We start from the raw sequence: 19,944 nt of genomic DNA, 5'->3' as shown, positions 1-19,944 counted from the left end.
CTTCTCCCTTTTTTTTATCCTTCCTTCCTTCCCTCCTCCTCCTTCACACCTTCCCATCATAGGTAATTAATTTTCTTCTGAGCTGGTAGGTAAAACTCTCTCTCTCTCTCTCTCTCTCTGTATCGTTATTTTCTTCCTCCTCCTCCTCCTCTCCCCTTTCACCTTCAATCTTCCTGTTCTCTCCCTCCCTCCCACCTTTCCTTCCTTTTCAAAATGTCAACTAGGCCCCTCACTCCCCATCTCTCTCTCTCTCTCTCTCTCTGCTCTTCACCTCTTGTAAACCCAACCCAGTCCTCCTCCTCTTCCTTCTTCCCATCCTCTTGCCACTCCTTAACCCCCTCCCCCTTCTCCCCCTCTTTCTCTCTGGTATGTATAAAACAACCCCCCCTCTCTCTCTCTCTCTCTCTCTCTCATGGAAATAAAAGAAAGGAAAACGAATATATAAGTAATAGTAGTAGTAGTAGTGGTATTAGTAGTAACACCACCACTATCAGGTTACCAACAAAAACAACAAAAAATAATAACAAAAACAACCACCACTACTACAACAACAACAATCCCTATCACTTTAACAAAATACTCACCACTACCACCATCACCACTACTACTACCACCACCATCATCACCACGACAACCACACTAACAAAAACAACAATTAAGTGGCATCCAAGACCTCATTGACAACCAACTTATTCATCTTATTTGCAGACTAAACAGAAGAGCATTAAGAAGAAGAAGAAGAAGAAGATGAAGATGAAGAGGTTAAAGAGGAGGAGGTGTAAGAAAACGAAAAATAAATAAATAAATAAATAAACAAGATGCAAACAAAGATAAAAGGAGGAGGAGGAGGAGGAGGAAGAGGAGGCCCAACCCGTGAAAGAGAAGGAAGCAACACCACATACACCGCAGGCAGAGGAGGAGGAGGAGGAAGATGAAAAGGAGAGGGAGGAGGAGGAGGAGGAGGAAGAATAGGAGTGTCAGGAGTAAGTCACCACATATATACTCCTCCTCCTCCACCCCTGCTTCCTCCTCCTCCTCCTCCTCCTCAGGGTTGGCAGAAGTAAATAATGTATGTAGGTGGGTCTAGAGAGAGAGAGAGAGAGAGAGAGAGAGAGAGAGAAGGGGGGTGTCCTGTGTGTGTGTGTGTGTGTGTGTCGCCCTCTCCTTCACACCGCCATGATTAACTTAACACGCCTGAAACTGTCTCACAAACCACCACAGAAACCAGACGAGACAGACAAACACAGACAGACAGACAGAAGAATGCCCTGCTTACTTTCTTTCCCTCACTCAGCCACAGACACACACACACACACACACACACACACACACAAGGACAGATAACATGTGAGTATCCTTCCTTCCTTCGTTTAGACAGACAGACAGACAGCTAACAGAAATACCCTACCCTCGGTCCCTCACTCACAGACACACACACAGACACAGGGATAGAAAGACAGACAGACACAGTAAACAGGAATACCCTACCCTCGTCCCCCCTCCCTCTCTCTTTCACACACATATAAAGACAGACACAGACAATCTCTCACTCAACCCTTTTATCCCTCTCCTCCATGCCCTCCTTTCGTTCCCTTCCCTGATCAGTTCTTCTCTTCTCTTCTTCTTCTTCTTCTTCTTCTTCTCCTCCTCCTCTAATATATGAAGATGGGGCGTCATGAGGCAGGGCGTGCGTGGCCGTCCTTTCCTTACTCACGCCAAGGTCACGGACGGCGAGAGAGAGAGAGAGAGAGAGAGAGAGAGAGAGAGAGAGAGAGGGGTGGGGGATAAGTTACGGATTCGTCGGATTATACGTAGAGTTAACTCTCTCTCTCTCTCTCTCTCTCTCTCTCTCTCTCTCTCTCTCTCTCAATGCAACACTTCATAAAAACACAAGAATAAGAAAAAGAAAATAGAAAAAGATAGATAGCAATAGATAGATTGAGATAAGATAGCCAAAATTAAATAAGAAAGGTAAAATAATATAAGGTAAGGTAGCGTAAGGTGAAGTTAAGTAAGGTAAGGCAGAGGATGGTGAGTTAAGGTGATAAGGAAAGGGAAGGCAAGGTAAGGTAAGGTAAGGTAGGGCAAGGTAAAGCAAGGTAAGAAAAGATAAGGTAAGGTAAGGTGAGGTTAAGTAAGGTAAGGTAGGGTAAGGCAGGGCAAGGTAAAGCAAGGTAAGGTAAGGTAAGGTAAGGTAAGGTAAGGTAAAGTAAGGTAAGGTAAGGTTAGATAAGGTAAGGTAATGTAAGGTGAGGTTAAGTAAGGTAAGGTAAGGTAAGGGAAGGTAAGGTTAGATAAGATAAGGTAATGTAAGGTGAGGTTAACTAAGGTAAGGTAAGGTAAGGTAAGGGAAGGGAAGGTAAGGTTAGATAAGGTAAGGTAAGGTAAGGTGAGGTTGAGTAAGGTAAGGTAAGGTAAGGCAAGGGAAGGTAAGGTAAGGTGAGGTTAGGTAAGGTAAGGTTAAGTAAGGTAAGGTAAGGGAAGGTAAGGTTAGATAAGGCAAGGCAAGGTAAGGTGAGGTTAAGTAAGGTAAGGTAAGGTTAGATAAGGTAAGGTAAGGGAAGGTAAGGTTAGATAAGGTAATGTAAGGTGAGGTTAACTAAGGTAAGGTAAGGTAAGGTAAGGTAAGGTAAGGTAAGGTAAGGTTAAGTAAGGTAAGGTAAGGTTAAGTAAGGTAAGGTAAGGTAAGGTAAGGTAAGGTAAGGTGAGGTTGAGTAAGGTAAGGTAAGGTTAGATAAGGTAAGGTAAGGTTAGGTAAGGTAAGGTAAGGTGAGGTTAAGTAAGGTAAGGTAGGGTAAGGTAAAGTAAGGTAAGGTTAGATAAGGTAAGGTAATGTAAGGTTAGATAAGGTAAGGTAAGGTAAGGTAAGGTAAGGTAAGATAAGGCAAAGTTAGGCATGATTTCCCTGCTGTTACTACTACCACCACCACTACTACTACTACTACTACTACTACAATATCCATAATCAAATCACTCGCCTTATCCTTTCCAGCCCAATCCCTTTCCCTTCAAGCCCAAACCATCCCTGCTCTTCCCGCCCAACACTCACCGCCCCAAAAATAGCCCAACCCGCGGCCTGGCTAGAGGAATGGCTTCACTTATCTGACTAATTGGTGACCCTAACTATTTAAATGGCCCGTGTGAGAGAAGGGGGGAAGGAGGAGGAGGAGGAGGAGGAGGAGAGAGAGAGAGAGAGAGAGAGAGAGAGAGAGAGCGCATCAAAGAAACCTATTCATGGTTTTTAGTCTCTCTGTTCAAAGTTCTCTCTCTCCTCCTCCCCCCTTCTCTCACACTCTGAAAAAAAAATAAGGATGGTGATTTTAGATTGAGAGAGAGAGAGAGAGAGAGAGAGAGAGAGAGAGAGAGAGAGAGAGAGAGAGAGAGAGAGAGATAACGGAGGAGGAGGAGGCTGTGATGGAGAGAAAAAATCATGACAGGAGGCCTATCAGGGAAGAAGAAGAAGAGGAGGAGGAGGAGGAGGACAGATGAAAGGAGGAGGAGATGAAGCGAGAAGATAGACAGGAGGTAATGAAGGGAAGATGAAGACGAGAAGATAAGACAAGGGAAGGAGAGGAGGGAAAGAGGAAGGGAGAGAGGAAAGGAAGGGAATAAAGGAAAAGAAAGGACAAAAGGAAGGAAGGAAGGAAAGGTCGGAAAATGAGGAAAAGAAAATGGAAAAAGAGGATAAAGAGGAGGAGGAAGAGGAGAGAGAAACGTCAGGAGTAGGAAGGAAGGAAGGAAGAGAAGGCAGAGGAAGAGGGGAAGAAGATGAAAGAAATAAACGAGGGAGAGAAGGAAGGAAGGAAGGCCCGAGGGAAATTTGAGAAGAAAGAAGAGGAGGAGGAAGATGAAAAAGAAGAGGGTGAAGAGGAAGAAGAGGAGGAGGAGGAGGAAGAGGGGTTCAATGGTCACAATCAATGGTATCAATAGAACGATGTATCTCCTCTTCCTCTTCCTTTCATCCTCTCTCCTCTTCCTCCTCTTCACCAATGCAAAGTTCCATCTACCGCAAACACACACACACACACACACACACACACACGGGAAGCTAACAGTCCATCACATCACCTCCTCTTCCTCTTCTTCTTCCTCCTCCTCCCCCTCCTCTTCCGTAGCAGAGTAGCAGTAGTCATAAACTAACGGTGGGGAGTGTTGACCGAGGAGGAGGAGGAGGAGGAGGGAACGGGTTAGTGAAAGGTGGTATACTGTGGTGGTGGTGATGATGGTGATGATGGTGGTGGTGAAGGGGTGAATGTCATGACTGGTGGTGGTGATTGTGGTGTTACTAATGGTTTTGTTTACAGACTGTCTAATCATGTAAGTGTCTATTTATAAAGCTTCTAAATATGTGACCAGTAATGAGAGGTAGAGTTAAGAAATGTTTGTTTCTACCTCGGAAAAAAATACATTCATACAGGAAGCAAGGAGGGAACATTAGAGACTACATATAACGCTAACTGAGACATGGCAACACTGACAGGAAGGAACATGGCAACACTGACAGGAAAGAACATGGCAACACTGACAGGAAGAAACATGGCAACACTGATAGGAAAGAACATGGCAACACTGACAGAAAGAAACATGGCAACGCTGACAGAAACATGGCAACACTGACAGGAAGAAACATGGCAACACTGACAGGAAAGAACATGGCAACACTAAGTAGAGGAAAACACAACAGCCGCAAGACATCATAAGTAACAAACAGAAACACAAGGAGGAGAACAAGTAACATCACAGAGCAACACTAACACCACAGGAAGGAAGGGAGAGCAAGGAGGAGGAGAAACTACATCAAACACATCAACAAATCGTAACACTAACTCCAAACTACAGAGAAGGAAGCAAGCATAGGAGAAGCGTAACATCGAACACAAGAGCAAGAGAACGTAAACACCAACATAACATCACAACATCAAAATCCCACCTTCAAACCATCACCGCTCTGACCTTAAACACCACACCACCACAGCACAACAAAGCGAGCATGTAAAAAGGTCACCATCCCAGCCAGCCAACAGGAAGTGGCTCTTATTAAACGCATGACCAAGACAACACGAGAGGGGGAAAAAAGGGGGAAAAAAGGACAATGATAAAACTAGTTAGTATTTAAAGCGTTGATTGAGAGAACAATGGATACAGAATGAGAGGAAAAGAGATTAACATTGCCATTAGTGCTGAAAATAAGCTTGCCTAAAGGAATTAATTAGCGGTTTTAGTAGTAGTAGTTTTAGGATAGTAATGGTAGAAGTAATAGTAGTTGTAGTAATGGTGGTGGTGGTGGTGGTGGTAGTAGTAGTAGTAATGACAGTAAGAGTAGAGGAAATAGTTGTAGTTGTAGTAGTAATAATAGTGGTAGTAACAGTATCGTAGTAGTGGTAGTAGTAGTAGTAGTAGTAATTCTCAGTATCACCCCAACCAACACGATCACACAATAGGATTAAATACCACCACCACCTCCTCCACCACCACCACGAGGACGCCTCACTCCACAAGGCAAGCAAGGACAAGGGCAAGGGCGCGAGAGAGGGAGGGAGGGAAGGGTGAAAGTAGTGATGGAGTGTGGGAGGCGGAAGGGAGTGAGGAAGGGGCGTAACATTGGGGAAGAAGGAAGAAGAGGAGATAATGACGAGGAAATGGAGGTATAGAGAGAGAAATTAATTTAAAAGGAGGTATGGAAGAAGTAGATACTGGTAAATGAAGAAGGTAAGTAGTTAGAGGGAAAAGAAGGGGAGAGATGAAAGAGAAGAGGGGGATAGAAAAGGAGGGAGAAGAAGAGATGGAAAAGGAGAGGGAGGCAAACGAAAGAGGGAGAAGAAAGGAATGGAAAAGGAAAGAGGGACATGAAAAAGGGAGAAGAGGGAGATGGAAAAGGAGAGGGAAGGAGGAAGAAGAGGGGTAGAAGAAAGCGGGTGAAAAAGGAGAGGGACAGATGAAAAAGGGAGAAGAGGGAGGAGATGGAAAAGGAGAGGGAAGGAGGATGAAGGTAGAAGGGCGGAAGAGAAGGTTGCAGGGAGATTTTAAAAGGTAGCAGAGGGTGGTGGTGGTGGTGATGATGATGATGGTGGTGGTGGTGGTGGTGGTGGTGGTGGTGGTGACGGTGTTGGGAAAATGACAAGAAAAACGTTACCTGCCTCGCCAGTGTGCGTACGATAATCACGGAAATACCTACCGTACACACACACACACACACGCACACACACACACAATGTACTGTTCTTTTGCCATGCTTTTTTTCCCTTCCTCTTTCCTGCACACACACACACACACACACACACACACACACATACACAGTTTTCCTGCAAGTAATCAAACCCAGTGCCTGCCTATGTTTGCTCTCTCTCTCTCTCTCTCTCTCTCTCAATATATAATAACAAAGACAACGACAGACTAAGAAAAATAATAATAAAGAGAAGAAGAGGAAGAGGAGGAGGAGGAAGAAGCGTGCTGAAGAGGAAGAGGAGGAGGAGGAAGAGGAGGAGGAGGGAGCGTGACGAAGAAATAGCGTGAATCGTTTTATGTGGAGAGAGAGAGAGAGAGAGAGAGAGAGAGAGAGAGAGAGAGAGAGAGAGAGAGAGAGAGAGAGAGAGAGAATGACAGAACCTTATGAGAAGTGTAACAATCTGTGGTGGATGAAGGGGTGGAAGAGATAGGATGGAGAGACAGGTGGAAAGGTGGATGAACGAGAGGTATTTCTAGTAGTAGTAGTAGTAGTAGTAATAGCAGTAGTAGTAGTAGTAATAGTAGTAGAAGCAGCAGCAGCAGCAGTAGTAGTAGTAGTAGTAGTAGTAGCAGTAATAGTAGTAGTAGTAGTAGTAGAGGAAGAGGATAAAGAGAAGGAACAATAACTACTACAATAAGAGATGTAGTAATTGCAGTAGTAGATGAAGAAGAGCAAGAACAACAAATACAAGAACTACAAAAAAAAAAGTAGTAATACGTAGTAGTGGATTTTTTTTCAAGTAGAATTTTTCTTTTTTCTTTTTTTTCAAATATTTTTTTTCAAGTACTATTGTTTTCTTTTCTTTTTCAAGTAGTATTTTCATATTTTTTTCCTTTATCCTTTTTTTTCAGCTTCCCATCCATCCACCTCTCCACCGCTCTCTTATCTCCCCTTCCGCTCCTTCCTCCACAAGCATATAATCTCCAGACTCATTATCTCTTCATTTCCTCTCCTCGCCCTCAGCCTCTTGTCATAATACTCCTTCAATCACTACCTACGACGACCCTCTCAACATCAAACCACATTATATTCCTTCAACATCCACGTGACAACTAATGGGAGCATACATCCGGGGTGCGTTGCTTCACTCACTCGCCATCCTCCCTCATCTCCTTTTTCCTTCCCTTCCATTCTCTTCTCTTTTTTTCCTTTCCCTTCCCAGCTCCCATCCCAAGTCCCTCCCGGCAGGATCGAGTGGCTAGCCCCTGCCATGAGTCACGTGGGCGTCCCCCTTGGTCTCCGCCACTCAAGGATGTCTCGTACAGAAGCAACCGTATTGAGCAAGCAAGTAACACGACTCTCCCAACATCCACCGTCTGTCGCTTGCTTTTATGTAACTGAGACCAGCGGTAACGACTGTGTGTGCGTGTGTGTGTGTGTGTTCCGTGACAGACATATTGATCGTTTTTGCGGGGCACACACACACACACACTCACTCTGGAGAACCAAAACAACACTACTATTACTACTACTACCACCACTACTACAAACAATAATACCAACAATAACACCAATAATAACAGTAATACCAACTCCCTAAGCAACCATCGGCGGCCCAGTGGTGGTGTTATCGCGTGCGTAACGGCTGAGAGCGCCCGTAACCTTGAGAAGATTCAAAAGGGCGGTCACCACGGCCACCCTTTCCTCCTCCTCTTCCTCTCCCTCTCCCTTGCTCCTCCCCCTCCGGCAATGCACTATATGACGCAACTTGTATCACCCATTAACTTGAATAAGTTGTGAATAATTAACCTTTACTGGCTTGGCGTGAGGAGGAGGAGGAGGAAGAAGGGAAGACGAAGAAGAGGAGGCTGAGGAGATACGCTGATGAGAGGAGAGAACGTGTTACAAGGATGAGAGAAGGAGGGAGAGGATAACGGGTTGAAGAGGAATAAAAGTGGAGGATGGACAAGGAGAAAGGAAGAGGAAGAGGAGCTTGTGATGTTGCGTGGAGGAAGAGGAGCTTGTGATGTTGCGTGGAGGAAGAGGAGCTTGTGATGTTGCATGGAGGAAGAGGTGAGCTTGTGATGTTGCGTGGAGGAAGAGAAGCTTGTGATGTACCGTGGTGATGGAGAGGAGAGAGAAACAGTAGGAGCAGCTGATGATGTGGCGAGGTGTCGGAGGAGAGCAAATGTACGAGAATGAAACGGGTAAAAGAAGTTAAGAGGGAGGTAGAGAAGCTGTTTGAAGGAGAACTTGGAATAAACGAAAAAATACAAAACCTGCAGAAGAGTAAGTAGAGGAGCTAATGATGGAGAGAGGAGGAGGAGGAGCTTTAGATGTGGAGCGTTGGAAAGAGAACTATTAGATGGAGATTGTAGCGAAAAGGAAGAGGAGGAAGAGAACGGATTGATGATGAAGTGAGGTTATGAGAAGAAACTGGAAGAAACAAAAGTAGAAGAGCTGTAGAGGAAGAGGAGGAAGAGGAGGGGCTTGTGATGTAGGAAGGCGTTGGAAAGAACATTATAAAAGATGGGAGAAAAAGAGAAGAGATTGATGCTGTAGTGAGGTTATGAATAGACGAGAAAATGGGAGAAACTCAAATAGAAGCTGTAGAGGAAAAGGAGGGAGGGGCTTATGGTGTAGCGTGGTGGCGGTGGCGGGAACACCCCCTCCCTCGTCCGTTGGTGGTGACTCACTCACTCACACATTCCCGCCCGCGTCCCGCTGCGGCCACGGCTTCGACACACGCAGGTCGGTATGCTCAGATATTTTCACCTCTTGCATCGACTATTTTCAAAGCATTTCATTTGTTACTTTTTCTTCCTCATTTGTTATCTTTTTAATGCCCTTTAACTGACTCTGCTGTAAAAAAATAAATAAATAAATAAAGCGACAAAAAGGAGATAGATTTGGTTCTAATAAGTGTTCTTTTAGGTTCACGGTACAGAAGAACGTTCAAACTACCACCAGCGCCATAAAACTACCCCTCCAAAGGCCCAGAACTCCCTTGTCAAATATGTGTATTAGGGTGACGATGTGTTTAAAAATATGACCCACTGACACACACTTCCCACGTGCACACAATAAACAATAAATTACTCACACAAATTCCAGGTATGTAATCATCATTCAAGGACCAATGTGATGTGACGGAGGAGAGCACAGAGGCCACGCGTAGCTTTATCTATAGCCTATGCTCCTTAACTTTACCTTACGCCTCCATCCAATCTGTTTATCACCTCTGCTTCATCTTACCTGGAATACAAAAAAAGAGACACTAATTAGGATATACCCAAAAGATTCACTCGGCTTTTAAAACACGAATACAGAGACATGTGGTAAATAACAGTAATAATATAGTCTGGAAGGTAATCTCTCTCTCTCTCTCTCTCTCTCTCCAAGGTAGCGGCAACTATTTTTTTATTTCCCATTTTATCTTTCCAATTTCCATTCCCCAATCCTCCTTCCCTTCCTTTTCTTTTTAACCTATCCCTATCCTTATACCAGCCCCCCCACCCCCTCTCTCTCTCCATGGAAGCGACTGTTTATTTTTTTATCTTTCATTTCCATTCCCTTTTCTTTTCTCTTTTCCTATCCCCATCCTTATAACAGCCCCTCTCTTTCTACCTCTCCCTCTCTCATTTTATTTCTGATTTCCCTTCTATCTTCCAATTTCCATTCCCTGATCATCTTTCCCTTCCTTTTCTTTAACCTATCCCCATCCTTATACCAGCCCCTCTCTTTCCACCTCTCCCTCTCTCTCTCTCTTCTCTCTGTGGAAGTGGAGTTCAAGTGGAGAGGGACACGGAGGAAAGTAGTAACAGTAGCAGTAAAGTTATATGATGTCCGCCATTCTCCAAAATGTAATGGTATATCCTTTTCCTCCTTTCTCTCTTATCTTTCCTTCCATTTTCCTTTCTCCACCATCCCTTCCATTCCCCACTATCCACTCTCACTTGTTCCACCGTCTCTTGTCTCCTCTCCTTCTCTTTCCATAATATTCCTTCCCTCCCCTCCTCTCTTCTTCCTTTCTCTCCTTCCCTTCCCTTCCATCCCCCTCTCTTTCCTTCCTTTCCCTCTCCTCTTCTTCCCTTCCATCCTATTCTATTTCCTTCCTTCCCATCCATCCCCTTCTCTTTCCTTTCCCTTCCTCATCGTTCCTTCCCTTCCCTCTCCTCCTCTTTCCTAACCCTCCCTTATCTCCCCTACTCTATCCTTCCCTTCCATCCCCTTCTCTTTCCTTCCCACTCCTCCTCTTCCCTTCCTTCCCTCTCCTCCCCTTCTCTCCTCTTCCCTTCCCCTCCATCCCCTTCTCTTTCCTTCCCTTCCATCCCCTTCTCTCCTCATTCCTTCCTTTCCCTCCTCTCCTCCCTTCCCTTCCCTTCCCACCTCTCATCTCTCCTCCCCTTCCCCTCCCTTCATCTCATATAGCCTGGAAGTACAAATTGGAGGAAAGGTAAAATGGATTCAAGGTGATGAGGTTCAGTAAATACACCTGCCCGCTTCGCCTTGCCTTACCTCTCTCACCTGGGCTTTTAATTAGTGGTGCCAGTCTCTCTCTCTCTCTCTCCCACGCTAATGGCACGCTGTTCTCTCCCTCCCACACTAATGCTCCCAGGCCTTTCCTCCCTCCCACCTGGTTCTCTCTCTCTCTCTCTCTCTCTCTCTTCCAGCTTTTAACAATATATACAAACAAAGGAGGAGAAGAAGGAGGAGGAGGAGGAAGAAGAGTTTGTAATCCTATGCTTCTTGACAAAAGGAAGGAATTATATCTTGTAGGAGTGAGGTGGGGCACGTCTAGACACTCTCTCTCTCTCTCTCTCTCTCTCTCTCTCTCTCTCTCTCTCTTCCCTTCCTTCTCCTCCTTCCATTCTCCCTCTCTCTTCCCTTCCTTCTCCTTCCAATCCTCCCTCATCACTGTTTACATCCTTCCTCTCCTCCTCCTCTTCCTCCTTTCCTTGCTATAGTCTGTACATATAAAAAGAAAAAAAGAATAAAAAGGAGGGGGAGGGGGATCGAACCCGGGTACAGCCCCCCTACAGCAGCGCCAACGTAGCACCACCGCCACCAGGGAATGCAAATATCATTACCACCACCACCAACAACAACAACACGAACAACAACAATGCAACACACGAGAAAAAGCAACCTTATTTCCATTCCGACAGCATCCACCTCTCTCCTTCCCCTCCTCTTCTCCCTCCCCTCCCCTTTTGTCCCCCTTTCTCCTCTCTCCTCTTCCCCTTCCTCCCTCTCTTCCCTTCTTTTCCTCTCCTTCCCTTTGCTCCCCTTCCTATCCTCTCTCCCCCTCCTTCTCCCTCTACTTCCCTTCTCTCATTTTTACCTTTGCTCGGATTCTCCCTCCTCTCCCTCCCCTTTCTCTCCATCTTTTGCTCCCCTTCCCTTCCTATTCCTCCATTTTGCTCACCCCTCCTCTCTCCCTTTCTCCCCTTCCTTTAACTCCCATTCTCCCTTCGCTCCCTTTCCTCTCCCTCCCTTTTCCTCCACTTTACTCCCATTCTCCCTTCGCTCCCCTTCCTCTCCCTCCCTTTTCCTCCACTACTCCCCTTCTCTTCCTCTCTCATTTTCCTCCCTTTCCCTTCCTTTCTCTTCCTTAGTCTCACCACTCTCCTCCTTCCTCCTCCTCCTCCTCCTCCCTCCCCATGCATTTCCACTTTCCATTACTTCCTCTTGTCTCCCCGCCCCTCCTCCTCCTCCTCCCCTTCACAGTCCTTCCTCTCCACTTTCCTCCCTCCCTCCCACTCCTCCCCCAACACACAACGCAGCGTGACTCTGGGAACAGCCACTGACATAATAAGGTAAAGAAAGAAGGAGGGAAGGAAGAATAGAAGGAGGGCATAAAGCGGATGATGGAAGGAAAGACGGGTAAGGAGGAGAAAAGAAAAAAAGCAGTATGGAAAAAGTCAAGAAAGAAAGTAAGGAAGGAGGGAAGGAAAGACGGAAAAAAAAAGGGGGGGGGGGCAGCATGGAAAGAGTAGAGATAAGATGACCGAAAATAAAGAAAGGAAGGAAGGAGGGAATAAAGAAAAACAGGAGGAGGGAAGAATGAGAAGACAGGTTGAAAGGAGAAAAGGAAGGAAGGAAATGAGAGGAAGGAGGAGGAGGAGGAGGGAAGTGAGGAATAGACAAAAAAGGGAGGTAGGAGGGCAGGAAGGACAGGTTGAAAGGAGAAAAGGAAGGAAGGAAATGAGAGGAAGAGGAGGAGGAGGAGGAGGAGGAGGAGGAGGAGGAGGGGGGAAGTAAGAAATGAAGGAGAGAAAAAACGAAGGTAGGAGGAGGAGGGCAGAGAGAGAAAAAAAGGAAAGGAAAAAAACAAGAAAAAGAAAAGAAAGGAAGGAAGGAACTCAAGGAAGGCGGAAAAAAAATAAATAAATAAATAAATAAAAAAAAAAGGAAAAAAGGAAGGAAAAAGAAGCAATAAGGACAAAGTAACACATGAGGGAAATGCATTACCTACGCCGGAGGAAAACAACATGAGGGCGTGTCTCTGAGGAGGTAAGGAGGGGGGGGGAGGAGGAGGAGGAGGAGGAGGAGAGGAAGGTAAGGAGGCAAGGAAGAGAGGGAGGGAGGAGGTAAGAAGTAATGTAAGGAGAGGAGAGAGGAGGTAGGGAGGTAAGGAGAGGGAGGTAAAAGGCAAGGAAGGAAGGAATTAGAGGAGATAAGAAGAGTAATGTAGAAAAGGAGGTAAGAAGAGAGGGAAGGAAGGGAAGGGGGAAGGAAGAAGGGAAAGGAAGTGAAGGAAATAAGGAGGAAGAGAAGGGTAAGGGGTAAATATGTATGGAGGAGAGACATGAAGGGAAGGAAGGGAAGGCTAAGGTGGGAAGGAACAAGGAATAGAGGAATGGAGGAAGGGAGAGAAAGTGAAGGAGTTAGGAAGAAGGGAAGAGTAGAAGGTAAGGAGAAAGGGGAGGAGAGGAAGGGCTAAAGAATGGAAGGAGAAAGGGAAGTAAGGGAAGGAGAAAATGAAGGAAGGGAAGGAGGAAGGCAAGGAAGGAAAGGAAGGGAAAAAAAGAAAGGAAAGGAAGGAAGAAAAGGAAGGAAAGAAAGGAGGAAGGCAAGGAAGGAAAGGGAAAAAAAGAAAAGAAAGGAAGGAAGGAAAGAAGGGTAAGGAAGGGAAGGAGAAAGGGGAGGGAAGGAAAGGAGGATGGATTAAAGAAGAGAGGGAAGAGAAAAAGTTTACAAATTTGCCTTCCTTTCTTCCTCTTTTACCTCGCCTTACGTCTCTGGCTGCTTGCTTCCCCCCCCCCCTCCTCCTCCTCCTCCTCCTCGTCGTGAAGCCAAAAAGAGGCCCTTCATTTTTACTGCAGTGAGGGAAGAGGAGAAAGGCTTGTTGCTTCGGGCGTGGCTGCGGGAGGAGGAGGAAGAAGAGGAAGAAGAGGAGGAGGAAGAAGAGGAGAAAAGCAGGACAAGAAAAAGTTAAATATGAAGAAAAAACTGAATTACAGATAAAGTGACTGAAGAGGAGGAAGAAAGAGGAGGAAGAGGAGGAGGAGGAAAGAGAAGAGGAAGAAGAGGAGGAAGGAGAAAAGCACCAGACAAAAAAAACGTTAAATATGAAGAAAAAAAATTGAACTAGAGATAAAGTAACCGAAGAAGAGGAAGAAAGAGGAGGAGGAGGAGGAGGAAAGAGAAGAGGAAGGAGGAGGAAGAAGAAAGGAAAAAGCTGGGATAACATTATAAAGGAAGATACGAAAAAGAAAAAAAAAGAAAGGAGGAAGAATAATAACAATAATACTAATAACAGAAAAAACAATAACAGAGGAGAAAGGAAGAGAAAGGGAAGACAAGAGGAAAGGAGATAAACAGAGACAAAGGAAGCGAGATAAAGAGAGGAAGTGACAATGAGGCGGGAGGAAAGAATGGAAAGGCGTGGGAACAGAAAAAAAAAAAAGAATGTTGGGAAGGGAGATTAGGCAAGGACGTGGGAAGAGAGGAGGAGGAGGAGGAGGAGGTGGTGCAAGCGAATGGAATCAAGTGGAAGAGACAGGATGAAAGGGAAGATTAGACGGGAGAGAGAGAGAGAGAGAGAGAGAGAGAGAGAGAGAGAGAGAGAGAGAGACTAGAATAAATGAGAAGAAAAGGAAACCAGAAATAAAAGGGAGGAAATGTAAGAGAGAGAGAGAGAGAGAGAGAGAGAGAGAGAGAGAGAGAGAGAGAGAGAGAGAGAGAGAATGGAGGAAGAAATGAGAAAAACAAAACAAAACCAGAAATAGAAGGGAGGAAATGAGAGAGAGAGAGAGAGAGAGAGAGAGAGAGAGAGAGAGAGAGAGAGAGAGAGAGAGAGAGAGAGAGAGAGAGAGAAGCAGAATGGAGGAAGAAATGAGAAAAACAAAACAAAACGAGAAATAGAAGGGAGGAAATGAGAGAGAGAGAGAGAGAGAGAGAGAGAGAGAGAGTTCACATAACGGCCAAAGGCGAGTCCTAATATAACGGCTAAACACACACACACACACACACACACGAGGAGTCAAGGTCACCCATCATCACCACCACCACCACCACCACCCACTCATCCACCTCCTCACCCACACCCACAGTAGCGTATCACTTTCGTCCCCTTCATCCACTTCCATACCCTCCACTTAATACAACTATCCACCTTCCACTCATCCACCTATCCACTGAAGTCTATCTATCTCCATCTATTTTGCTATTCCTCCCTTCCTTCTTTACATGTCGACGTATCTCATATTTATACCTGTTATTTACCTTCTATCAAACTTTATCTTTCACTATTAATAATGTTTCCTATATTACGCCCTTTCTCATTCATCTATCTATTTATCTTACCTCTCTATTATTCCAGTTAGTTTCTCCTCCTCTTCCTCCTCTAACTCCACCTTCAATTATTTAATCCAAAAGCATCCTCCTCCTCCTCCTCCTCTTCCTCTTCTTTGTTTACCATCCTCATTTCCCTCTACTTCTCCTCCTCCTCCCTCCTTTTCATAATTATTTCCTTCTCCTCCTCCTCCTCTTCAATCATTATTCCCACCTCCTTCTACATCAGTATTTTCTTCTCCTTCTCCTCCTCTTCGTTTTCCATCATCCATTCCTTCTCCTCCTCCTCTTCCTTTTCTATAATTATTTCCTTCTTCTTCTCCTCTTCCATCATTATTCCCACCTTCTACATTCTTTAACATCAATATTTTCTTCTCCTTCTCCTCCTCCTCTTCGTTTTCCATCACTATTTCCTTCTCTTCCTCCTCCTCTTCCTTTTCTATAATTATTTCCTTCTTCTCCTCCTCCTCCTCAATCATTATTCCCACCTTCTACATTCTTTAACGTCAATATTTTCTTCTTCTCCTCCTCCTCCTCCTCTTCGTTTTCCATCACTGTTTCCTTCTCCTCCTCTTCCTTTTCCCTCATTATTTCCTTCTCCTTTAATTAACGTCATTACTTCCACCTCTTCCACTTCCTCTCTCCATTTCCTCCCAATCAATATTATCACCCACTGTATCTCTGCTCCACTTTTTTTTTCTTCTCTTCTTTTCCTTCTCTCCCTTCGTCCCCCTCCACTCTCCCTCCCTCTTCCACCTCCCTCCACCCTCACCACCACCACTAGCCTATCATCTCCATCACCACTCAGTTGGACGTCCACACACACACACACACACACACACACACACACACAGCAATACCATAACTCTCTCTCTCTCTCTCTCTCTCTCTCGCCTACACACACACCTGTCTGAGTCACCTGTCCAAACATGTCCCTTTTACCTGTCGACCCCTGCCCAAATGAGTGTCTATACATATCCAGATTTCATTTACGTCCAATAATAATAATAATAATAATAATAATAATAATAATAATAATAATAATAATAAGAAGAAGAAGAAGAAGAAGAAGAAGGAGAAAGAAGAAGAGGAAGAAAAGAGAAAGAAAAGTATATGAGAAAGTAGAAAACAGTAAAAGTAGATGAAGAGAAAGCAATAGAAAGAAAAAGAGTAGAAGAGAAAGAAGTAGAAGTAGAAGAGGAGGATGAAGAATAAGAAGAGAGCAAGAAAATATCAACAAAAATATAAATGCAATAATAATAATAATAATAATAATAATAATAATAATAATAATAATAATAAAGTAAATCTCGAACACAAGCCGGGATGACATTTAAAAGAGCCCCTCCCTTTCCATACCCCCCCCCCCCGTCCCTCCTACTCTCCCACCTGCTGAGTCACAAGATCTTTAAATAAACACAAAAGACAAGTCACTAAAGAGGATCATAAGACAAGATATTTAAGTTTTAACACGTAAACAAACTTAGCACGAGAATATTCAAGTATAAAGAAAATAAGACACGTGGGTGAGTTACAGAAGTTTGCATTATAAAAATCTTTCCTCCCTTCCTTCCCTTCCTCGTCCCCTTCATTTACTTTATACATATCTACTCCCCATCTCTCTCTTCCTTACCTCCTCCACTTCCTCTCCATTCCTCTTTAACCCGTTCAAATAAACCTCCATAATAGGCCCCGCCCCTTTACGATTGCCCAGGAACCAGTCCCCAGTCAGTCCCCGTCCCCTCTATACAAAACCACGCCCTCTCACTATCAAAAGATCACGCCCCCTACCTACCAAGCAAACTACACCCCTTCTATGTAGGAAAACCACGCCCCCACGCACACACCTCACCATGAAGCCACGCCCCCTTTTATAGTTTATCCACACCCCTTAACAACTTGTCACGCCTCCTTCCTAAGAGTAAATCCATACCCACTATCTATTTAGCAAACCACGCCCCACACTCTTTGCAAGCTAGCCACACCCCACTGACACAAGTTATCCACGCCCAAACCACGCCCCCAACATACCCAAACCACGCCCTCTCTCCCCGAGCCACACCCCTTCTCTTTACACCCGAACCAGGCACCCTCCACACCCAAACCACACCCTGACTATGGCCCCTCTCCCTCTCAGGCTCCAGTTGATTAGTACAAGGAACAGCTGACAAATCTTCAACCTCAAGACTCCAACATAGACACGTGGTTCCTCTCTACACCCTAACTATGGCCCCTTCTCCCTCTCAGGCTGAAGTTGATTAATACAAGGAACAGCTGACGAATCTTCAACCTCAAGACATCAATACAGACACGTGGTTCCTCGATACACCCTAACCACATCCTAATTATGGCCCCTCTCCCTCTCAGGCTGTAATTAATTAGTATAAGGATCAGCTGACGAATCTTCAACCTCGAGACATCAATACAGACACGTGGTTCCTCTCTACGCCCTAACCACATCCTAATTATGGCCCCTCTCCCTCTCAGGCTGTAATTAATTAGTATAACCTCGAGACATCAACACACACACACGTGGCTCCTCTCAGGCGTCGACAGATTATGCAAGCACGTGGTTCTCAGGTGCCTGGCAAGACCCAAGCACCAGGTGACCAAACAAACAGGTATTTCAGGTGAGGCAGGCGAGAGAAAGTGATGGTCGGGCGGGAGGGAGGGAGGTTGGGGAGAGGGAAGGAAAAAATGACCAGAAAAAAAAAATGCCGCAAGGAAAGGAAAATATATGTAACAACCACCTGAAGAATGCAAAAAAAAAAAAAAAAAAAAAAAAAAAAAAAAAAAAAAAAAAAAGTTAATAAATGCCTGAGTGGTGGGAAAGGAGGAAGAAATTGCCACTGGAAAAAAAAAAAAAAAAAAAAAAAAAAAAAACAGCGAAAGGAAAATCTAACTACACAAACGCCTGAGGAGAAAAATGACGCCAGATTGACAAAACAAGTGTTAATAGTACAAAAAAACTGTGCTAGATCGGCGTCGCATGACCCTCCAACACCCCCCCAACAATTTATATTATGCAACGAGGGGTCTAAAATGGAAAATGCTGAAAAGTAAAGATGGCGCCACTATAAACACTTGCCTGCGCCACAACGGGCTGGGGCCGACCATCAGGCCCTACTATGAAGGCCTACCTGACTGTTTAAAATTACATGTTGTAGGGTTCATCAGGGGTAACAAATGTTATTATTCAATGTCATGTCTACAACGCATGGGTAAGCCAGGAAAACAGCTTGAAGAGAACAACAACAAGATGGCCAATCTGTTGATCGGCGTCTGCGAAGCCGATAAAAAAAGGTTCATGCAATTATACAACACCGCATGACTCCCTTGGCAGGAACACCACAGACCGGAGACTATATATACATTTTTTTACACAATCATTTTAACTAGTATAAAAAAATAAAAATAAAAAAATAAAAAATCGACTCTATAATTATCTTTTATCCACCTTTCACTATCTTAATTATCTTCATCTATATTTTACTTTACTTTGCCATGAATATAACAATGATAATGATGACCCCTACCTCCCCTCCCCTCCTCTCTCTCTCTCTCTCTCTCTCTCTCTCAAACAACAATAATGAGAAGAAGAAGAAGAAAGACAAATAAGGAAGTAAACTTAGGCAAGGGACCGGATGAAACAAAGTAAAGTCATGTCATGCATACACAACCCTTACAAGTCCCTAAACATTAAAACGACACAACCAACATTTAAATAAAACATCACCAGGTATACACAGCTATTTCCCAAGTGATATCGGAGCCCAGCCAGGTGATGAGGCGGAGGTGAGTGGAAGGTAAATGAAGGCGATGAGGTAAGAGCAAGGAAAAGTAAGGTAAGGGCAAGGCAAAGTAAGGTAAATTAAGGCGATGAGGTACAAGGAGCAAGGTAAAGTAAGGTAAATTAAGGCGATGAGGTAAGAGCAAGGAAAAGTAAGGTAAGGGCAAGGCAAAGTAAGGTAAATTAAGGCGATGAGGTACAAGGAGCAAGGTAAAGTAAGGTAAATTAAGGCGATGAGTTACAAGGAGCAAGGTAAATTAAGGCGATGAGGTACAAAGAGCAAGGTAAAGTAAGGTAAATTAAGGCGATGAGTTACAAGGAGCAAGGTAAAGTAAGGCGATGAGGTACAAAGAGCAAGGTAAAGTAAGGTAAGGGCAAGGCAAAGAAAGGTAAGGGCAAGGCAAAGTAATTTAAGAGCAAGACAAAGTAAGGTAAGTTAGGCCTGGGAAGCGGAGTAAGGCTAATAATCTACCTGTCTGGCACGGCAGGTGAGGTAATTATGGAGGCTTATATGGCGCTGGTGGTGGAGGAGGTGGTGGGCGTGGCGGAGGTGGTGGTGGTGGTGGTGGTGGGCGTGGCGGCACTACCTGTTGATGCACACACACACACACACACACACACACACACACACACACATCCTCAGTTTAATAGAAAAAAAAAAGAACAAACATGGTATAAACGAACAGATGCCCTCCTACCTCCTCTCTTCCTCTCTCTCAAATTAGCATAGCATGACTCACTGTAACGTCTGGAAATTACAACTTATTAACTAGAGAGAGAGAGAGAGAGAGAGAGAGAGAGAGAGAGAGAGAGAGAGAGAGAGAGAGAGAGAGAGAGAGAGAGAGAGAGAGAGAATTCAGAAAACATACACAAAAGATTATAACACAAATAGTCTGCCTGATAAACTAAAGGAGGAGGAGGAGGAGGAGGAGGAGGAGGAGGAGGAAGCAGTGATGTGGAGAGACGAAGAGGAAGAAGACAAGGCCGACGAGGTGGCACCATTCTTCCTCCTCCTCCTCCTCCTCCTCCTCCAGTTCTAGAGAAAGAGAAAGGTAACAGGCGACTGCCACGATAAGAGGAGGAGGAGGAGGAGGAGGAAGAGGAGGCAGACAGGTAGTGAATTCCAGACAGCAAGGAGGAGGAGGAGGAGGAGGAGGAGGAAAACATATGGACATCACTACCACGTCAT

General features: G+C 44.7%; 1 protein-coding gene across 7 annotated transcripts in view; it reads right to left on the bottom strand.

The window, feature by feature from the left end:
• Nucleotides 1-19,944, bottom strand: part of LOC127008353 (kinesin-like protein KIF2A) — a 70,905-nt gene that overhangs the window by 34,707 nt on the left and 16,254 nt on the right. Inside the window, exon 1 of one of the 7 annotated variants that reach the window (XM_050880266.1) lies at nucleotides 9,270-9,292. The exons of the other annotated variants lie outside the window; for them this stretch is intronic. The gene's annotated coding sequence lies outside the window, so the exon portion shown is untranslated. Of the gene's footprint in view, nucleotides 1-9,269; nucleotides 9,293-19,944 lie in introns of those variants that run through there. 7 annotated transcript variants of the gene reach the window in all.

The sequence above is a fragment of the Eriocheir sinensis genome, chromosome 37, assembly GCF_024679095.1.
Source record: "Eriocheir sinensis breed Jianghai 21 chromosome 37, ASM2467909v1, whole genome shotgun sequence".
NCBI lineage: Eukaryota > Metazoa > Arthropoda > Malacostraca > Decapoda > Varunidae > Eriocheir > Eriocheir sinensis.
Note: the sequence above shows the minus strand (reverse complement) of the source record. Positions and strands in the feature narration are given on the sequence as shown.